At 25.8% G+C, this 8,088-nt stretch overlaps 1 non-coding gene across 1 annotated transcript; it reads right to left on the bottom strand.

Moving 5' to 3' along the window:
• Positions 1 to 7,610: 7,610 nt before the first annotated feature.
• Positions 7,611 to 7,733, bottom strand: MIR4348C (microRNA MIR4348c). The gene has a single exon (NR_126806.1). It is a non-coding gene; the product is annotated as a microRNA MIR4348c (primary transcript).
• Between the last annotated feature and the right edge of the window lie 355 nt (positions 7,734 to 8,088).

Raw genomic sequence — 8,088 nt, 5'->3', positions numbered from 1 at the left:
AATCTTGCATGACACCCCACCCTTTCTCCCTTCCTCATTTTGCATCACACCCCATTAAGCAACCAACTTTCATGCTTTGATAAGGATTTAGGGGCATGATCATCATTTTGTTTGTGGAGTGAGGCATATGTTTTTTCAAATTTAGATCCAATGAAATTGTGATTCCATTTTGTTAAAGGACAAAACAAAACAATTCCATTATTTTTTGGTTCATAAATACATCAGAATCATGATTTCATTTTGTCAACGAAAATATGTCCTCACAATATAATGTGACGAAGATCGACAATGCAACATAAATATGTTTTTGTTGTATGTTTTATACAATGATATTGTATTTCCATTGTAGTATAGAGGATGCAGAAAACTAACAACAGAAATACATTTTTGTTGTACAAAATATACATCACAAATGTATTTGCGTTGCAAGTTTTTTTTTTTTTTTGCATTTTGTATATTGCAAGGAAAATATGATTCTATTAAAAGAATATTTTGAGGATATTTTTTTTATAGAACATGGAGGTGGAAATAGCACAATGGAACTGAGGCCTGCCTGCTTAAATGAATCACGTATTATAATGCTCATAGCCTACATGAATTGTGGTTAAATGGGTCGCCCACAACCCATAACTCGTATGCCTAGCTACCTCTAATGCATGGCTCTTCACCATTTGGTGGAAAAGTAATTTCATCAAAATGAAGTAGTATACATTAGTGAATGAAACTATGATGCTGCTGTTGTGGTTAATTAGTGTAGTATCCAATATTCCAATGTAAAAGCTTTTAGAAGCTAGCGAGGTTGTTGATCTTTGAGGGTATGGTTTTGGTGAATAACGAACTTAATGTTGGAGAGTGAGGCTCGAGATGGAGCCAATGCCACAATTAAGAAGGAAGAACAAAGAAGGAGTTAGAGAGGGAGAGCGAGAAGAGGGATTATGAGGAGTTGTAGCTAGTGCAAAATGCTTTGAAAGTAAGCAACATATACGACGTTGTTTTGTGTGGGGTTCAACCATGTAGGTTTAATTATGTCACTTAGGGCTTGACTCTAAAGTAAACAACATATTTCTAGATGGTCAAATTGATCTGGATCATAGATATAGATTATCATGAGAGTAATTGATTCAAAATTTCTAATGATTTTGAAACAAGACTAACGTAAATAATGTCTTCTAAAGTTAGATATTAAAACAGAGGCAGTAATAAAAAGATATTAAAACAGAGATTTAATAAAATTAAAAATTAAAATGACTATACGCAAATAACTTTTATTTTACTTCCCAATCGTAAAAGTCATTAGAGTATGATAAGTTAATAAGTAGAGACAGGGCTAAAACCAAGATTTTCTATTTCATCCCATGTTTGGAATGAGGAAAACAGGGTGGAGAGGAAAGAAAAAAATTGAAATTGAAATTAAAAGAAAATAAAAATAATTTTTTTTTTGTTTTCATAAGTAATTTTTTTCCTTTTCATTTTCTTTTAATCCAAAGAAAAGAAAATGTACCTTTATTTTTATTTTTTTTATTTATTTTTTCCTTCCTATGAGAGTTACATAAAATTAAGTGTACTTATATATTTATCCTTTTTTTTATAACCAGTATTATTAAGAAATTAAAATAAAAAAAATATTTGATGTAAAAATAGTAGGAGAATGTAAAAAAATTCATTAGTAATGTAATTTTACGCATATTTTTTCTCTTTTAGTTTCTTAAGAGGACTAATTAACATTTTTTTTTCTTAATTCATATTTTTTTATCAAAATGAGTAATTTTGCAAAACTTTTTACTAGTATGGATGTTTTAAAGAACTATTTATCTGTCGAAGTGATTTTTGTCAATTAAAATTTTGGAGCTCTAAGTGATGTTTTTTCATTTGTCATGCAAAATGAGAAATTACTTTGATTGACTCATTTTTTTAAGAAATTTTATCAATATAAAAGACATTAATTACTCCTGTGTAGTCAATAATAATAAGTCAAGTATTTAACATCGATCAAGATTACTCTAAAAAAGAAAAACCAACTCTATGAAATCTTCAAAACACAAGTCAACTTTTATTTTTTTAAATCAATTTTTCTTAGAGTCAATTTGACTGACACTAAATTTCTTGATTCATAAAAAGGGATAGAGCATACCAAAATAACATCTCAGGTATTAACAAAACATAAGTCAGTCACTCAAAATGACACCTCTTACATATAGGTAACAAAAATTATCCTTAACCAATTTTATAAAACATTGATAATTAATTTTACGAAATAACTTATTTTAATAAAAAAAAATATCTTAATTTCAGGTTGAAGCAGAAGTGGGGACTATGGAGCACAGCATTATATTACGCATACTTGCGGGAGACAGACACGTATCGTCCCTTCTGGGCAGTAGGCAGAGTTATCCTGCTTTTTTTTTCTTTTTCGGGACAGGAGGCAGAATTAATTGTTAGAAATAGAACATTGAAAATCTGAATATAGTGGTTGGTGTATTTATGTGTGAAAACTGAAAAGTAACCATTTATCAATTTTCGTCTTTTCGGGACAGGAAGCACAATTAATTGTTAGAAATTCTCATTCAAAATCTGAAATATAGTAGTTGGTGCATTTATGTGTGTGAACTATGCATGTGGATGTTACGAATTACTATCATATTTTTGTTTCTATATATTACCTTTTGTCGTTAAATATAATTTTTTTCCAGTTTGTTTGTCTTATTTTATAAAACTTTTTCAAGTTATTATTAATTATTTTTTAATTAAAATATTCTTAATTATTTTACAATAAATGTTATAAATTAATAAGATAAATTATTTTTTTCTCTTATGAGGATTGAACAAGAATTCAATAACACTTTAATTAATTAGGTGAAAAATAATTAAGTGAAAAGAGATATAATATGTCCCAAGGATGATTTTAGAAAAATAATATAAATTTTTAGTAAATTTAACGTTATTAACTGAATTAAGAGTCTTAAATGGGGACGGAGATAATATCTTTGATTAGATTTTTGGTAATTAATAAAATAATACTTTAATAAACTAATTTACACATCTTTAAAAATTATATTAACGACGAATATTATACAATACAATAAAAGCTTAATTTTAGTTATTCCTTTTCTTTATCATAATTTCAATAAGTCTAATTTTTTTGAAATTATATCTATAAAAAATAATTACTATAAATATAAGACCAAAGTTTAACAAAACATATACCTAAACAACGATAATCATGAAATAATTCATTCATGATTATTTAATATTTTAATAAACTAATTAGTTGGTTATATTTAATGAATAATCATTACATCATGACATAATACAAATTTTAAATATACAAGAGCAAAATAACTTTAAAACCAAAAAACAAATTGATATGCTAATAAATTGCAGGACTTGAGTATAAATAAGGATTGATTATATTTTCTACCACTAATTTTTTAATTTTTAAAATTTTTTATCCCCAACAAATTAATTTAACATATTTTACTCCCAACTTTTAAAAAACTTACAAATTTTATCTTAACTTTTGTTTTTTTACAATTTTTACACTCAACTTTTTATTTTTGATAAACTTTACTCCAACTTTTTTATTTGTTTACAAATTTTACCTCTAATTTTTGGGTTTATTAACGAAAACATGATTGAAATAAAATTTGCAAATTTTTTAAAAGTTGAAAATAAAATATATGCCAAATTAAAAAATTGAGATAAAAATCATAAAAAATTAAAAATTTAAAGATAAAAATACAATTAAACAGTTCCATATTATAAGTGGGGATAGCTAAGTGTTAAGTGCAGTATGTTTAGAGATTTTCATCATAAAACAGTTTTTGTGGTGGATGGATAATGTTTCTTTTGATACCATTTTGGTTTTAGTCATTTATTGGTTACGGTACTGCCGTTGTAATTGGGACGTTGTTTTGTAAATTTTCTTTTGTTTCAATGAGGGGACTTTGGATGATTTGTGGTTTTTTTATATTTTAATTGTAATTCTTATTTTGATAGGGCACTCCTGGTGCTTCTTATAGACATTTTATTCAACGATTTTTTTGCTTAAAAAAATACCATTTCGAGTAAAAAAAAGTATGTTTATATACTAATAAATCTAATAATATACTAATCTTTTAATAATATTTGTTGCCACTAGATTAAAATCTAACCCAAAGAGATATATTATTGTAAAAAAAAAACACAAAGAGATATACTAATTAATACATCTAATAAGAATGATATCTCTATAAATTTTTATCAATTGTTATTAATTAGGTAGGCTAACTATACTTTGTGTATTATTTTAAGTCTTATTTATCTATTTATATTCTAATTACCAATATTATATTATAAACATGTTTATTTTTATTTTGTATAAGTGATATAAAATTTAATAATTTTTAGTTATTACTGTATCTAATGAATTTGGTCCTATTTTTTAAAGTGAAATTATCATCTATTTTATTGTTACTGTGTTTGTGAAACCAAAAAAATCTGTTAAAACTTGAACAAAAAATTAATACGAGTTATTAATATATCTGTTTTCTTTTTTATCATTTGAAATAAAAAATAATAATTTTAAGTATATAATTAATAAACAATTTGATAAAATTTATTATTTATTAAAAGCTAGATATTTACAATTAAATAATTAAAGTATAAAAAAATTCAGCTTCTCCTTTAATAGTTTCTGCTAACGATTGGAAAAATTATCAATAGGGGCAATTCTTTTTTAATTTGATAAATGTGGATAAATTTTAAATTAATATTTAATTAAATAATTAAAGTATAAAAAATTTCAGCTTCTCCTTTAATAGTTTCTGCTAACGATTGGAAAAATTATCAATAGGGGCAATTCTTTTTTAATTTGATAAATGTGGATAAATTTTAAATTAATATCCAAATATAGGTAATTCGTAGGGCATCCTACAACTTTTGATGATGAAATCGTAACAAATTACACAACTTTGATTTTTTTTATTCTGAAGTCATAAAAAGTAAATAACTTCAGTTTAAAAATTTTAATATGAAGTCGTATATTGGTTTATGACTTCAAAGTCTTTTATTTTTTAAAAAATATTTATTTAAAGTCGTAAATTAATTTACGATTTCAAAGTCATAGATTTTTTTTAAAATTAATTTTATCAAATTTAAATTAGTTTTAATTTATAGTTTTATTTAATATTTTTTTATATTTTTGTATGTTTTTTCATTTAATATATTTTTTATAATAATTTCAAGTCCCTCAATATTCATTTTAAGTTCTTTCTACCTCAACTTATGTTTGAAAGACATTCACAAAGATTTTTTTATCACTTTTATTAGTCTTTCATCTCCATATAATTTATCATCGTCAAACTTTTGTTATCATTCATCATTACCGTGGGTCATGATGAGGAGGAAAATGATGATAATAACAATAACAACGATAATGATGATGATAATGATGATGATGATGATGGTGATGATGTTACTCAACAACAACAAAAGTACAATTAGATGTGATCATTCAAGAACAAAAAGAGTAAAAAACAGTAGAACAAGAGAACAATCACCAATAAATCAAGTTCATTAAGATGAAAAACCTTGATATATATCCTAAAGAATTCGTTGTAAGACATCATCTCACTATTAATATTTTTCTTAAACAAATGTGTAGTACACTTTTATTTTTTATTTAAATTTAATTCTTTTGTTATTATTATTTTACTAGTTTATAAAACAAATAATAATTTTTAACATTAGTAACAAAAATATAGAAAATATTAAATAAAATAATATAAAAAATATATTAAGTAAAAAATATTAAATAAAACTAATTTAAATTCACTAAAAATTAATTTTAAAAAATTACACGACTTTGAAATCGTAAATTGATTTACCACTTCAAATAAAATATTTAAAAAAATTAAAAGACTTGAAAGTCATAAACCAATTTACAATTTCACATTAAAATTTTTAAAAAAATAAAAAATCATTTACTTTTTTTTACAGTAATAACAAAAAACAAAAGTTGTGTAATTTTTGACAACTTTGTCGTTAGAATCATGTCCTACGACTTATTCTATTTAAATATTAATTTAAAATTTACCACATTTAATAAATGAAAAAAAAATTACCGATAACTTTTCCTTTAGGGTTCGATAAAGGGTTTAATCAAACCCTAGCCAGTCCAGTCTGACCGCTACCGCAACGTGTGACGGCATCGTCGAAGACCTTGTTCATCCAGTCGCTTGCATTCTCTCCGCCCATTTTTGAGGCCTATCATCACAAGAGGATAGTGGAGACTACACCTTGTGGCTTTGGCCATGACAGAGGGTCTTGTTGGAGGGAAGGGTTCTGTGTCTTTAATTCCTTTTTCTTTTTCTTTAATTAATTACCAGTATAATTATATTATTTTTTAGGTTCTAAAACAATCTTGTTCATTTCTATTTCTGTCAAAATCGTTGCTAATGCTTCTTTCAATTCACTGAAAAAAAATCTTAAGGGGCTTAACAAAGAAGATGAGATAAGGACATTAGGAAAAAAAAAAAATACACATGTCACATGATAAATTAATTAAACAGAGCTATGACCGTCTTGGGGTGTAGGGAGTGCTAGTGCAATAGGAAGGCAAAAGTTAGGAATTTTTATATGGGGTGAAAAAAAGAAAAAAATACATATATGTAATTTGAGTAGATTCCAAGGAAAGATTGTTGTAATTTGTTCAATTAATTTTAATTTGTTATTGCATGCTTATGAATATATCATAAAAATTCCAAAAAAAAAATTAATATTTCTTTCTTCTAAGATATTAATGCAAAGAAATTAAAAAGAAAAAATATTATGTTTTCAAGATGTTAAATATATTTTTAATCAAATATCAAATAAAAAATATTACAAAGAATGTAACATTTCTCTAATTCAAGATAACAACTCCTGCTTAATAAAGACATGAGGAAATCCAATTGAAATCTTATTTATTATATTATACATAATGGTTATCAAAGATTTATGAGGATTTTAATTAACCAGTACAGTGTAAGCAATTGATAGTTCTATACATTTTTATCATGAAACTGTCGGTAACGTGAAAGATTACTCACGAAGGAACATTGAGATTGAGAGGGAATGAAATTTGCAGTGACGTGAATGAAATTGTGGGAATGAAATTGACACAATATGAAGAAATAATGAAATTTGAAGGAAATTATTGTCAGAAAAAATAATGTCAAATACTAATTTAATTACTTGAAAATATGAAAAACATAGACATATGTTTGGCGCTACCACATGAAATTACACAATAACTATATTCATACATTTAACTTCTCTCTTACAACTCACTTATACTCCAATTTTTTTTCCTATCTTTTTCACAAAAACTATATATGCATACTTTTTAAGCTCCTCTATTAATTTGGATCAAAATTATACAGGCAACTTAACGTAACTTTTTCTCATACACATCTAAATATGCATTCATCAGCACCCTGTGTATCTAATTAGTTGAGCTTACCGTGTAGAAAAGCTTCCTCCGCTACCTAGCTAGCATTAATGTAGGGCAATTCACCGACACCGAAAGCTCACTCATACACAAGTGATGATAATATCATAGAAATTACGATTTAAACTCAAGATAATAAAAAATTATGTGTTAAACTTACAAGATGATAATATTACGATGTTGAATACTCTCACATACTGGTCTTGCTATTCTAAATGTTTCTACAACTATCATAATAATGTCATCTTGCAAGTTTAACACATATATAAGCTTCTATTATCTTTTGAGTTTAATCTCTAGTTTAATTTCTGACATTTCCATCACCTTTACACGAAAGTGAGCTTTTGGTGCCGGTGAATCACCATACATTGGTAGCCACGAGCTTCTTATAATCTTCCGGTATCCATGATAACATGGCTTCCCTCCCATTTTTAAATGACAAACTGATATAATTAAAGAAATTTGAGTCAGACCTTGTGCTTGTTCTTACTTAGCAGCAATCCCAGGTACCCTATATATAGAGGATATGTATGAGCTGGTACAGTCGTCGGTCACCGATACCCTAATAAATAAGTATAAATAATTGGACCCGATATTAAATTATTAGCTTAATACATTTA

The sequence above is a fragment of the Glycine max genome, chromosome 2, assembly GCF_000004515.6.
Source record: "Glycine max cultivar Williams 82 chromosome 2, Glycine_max_v4.0, whole genome shotgun sequence".
Taxonomy (NCBI): domain Eukaryota; kingdom Viridiplantae; phylum Streptophyta; class Magnoliopsida; order Fabales; family Fabaceae; genus Glycine; species Glycine max.
Note: the sequence above shows the minus strand (reverse complement) of the source record. Positions and strands in the feature narration are given on the sequence as shown.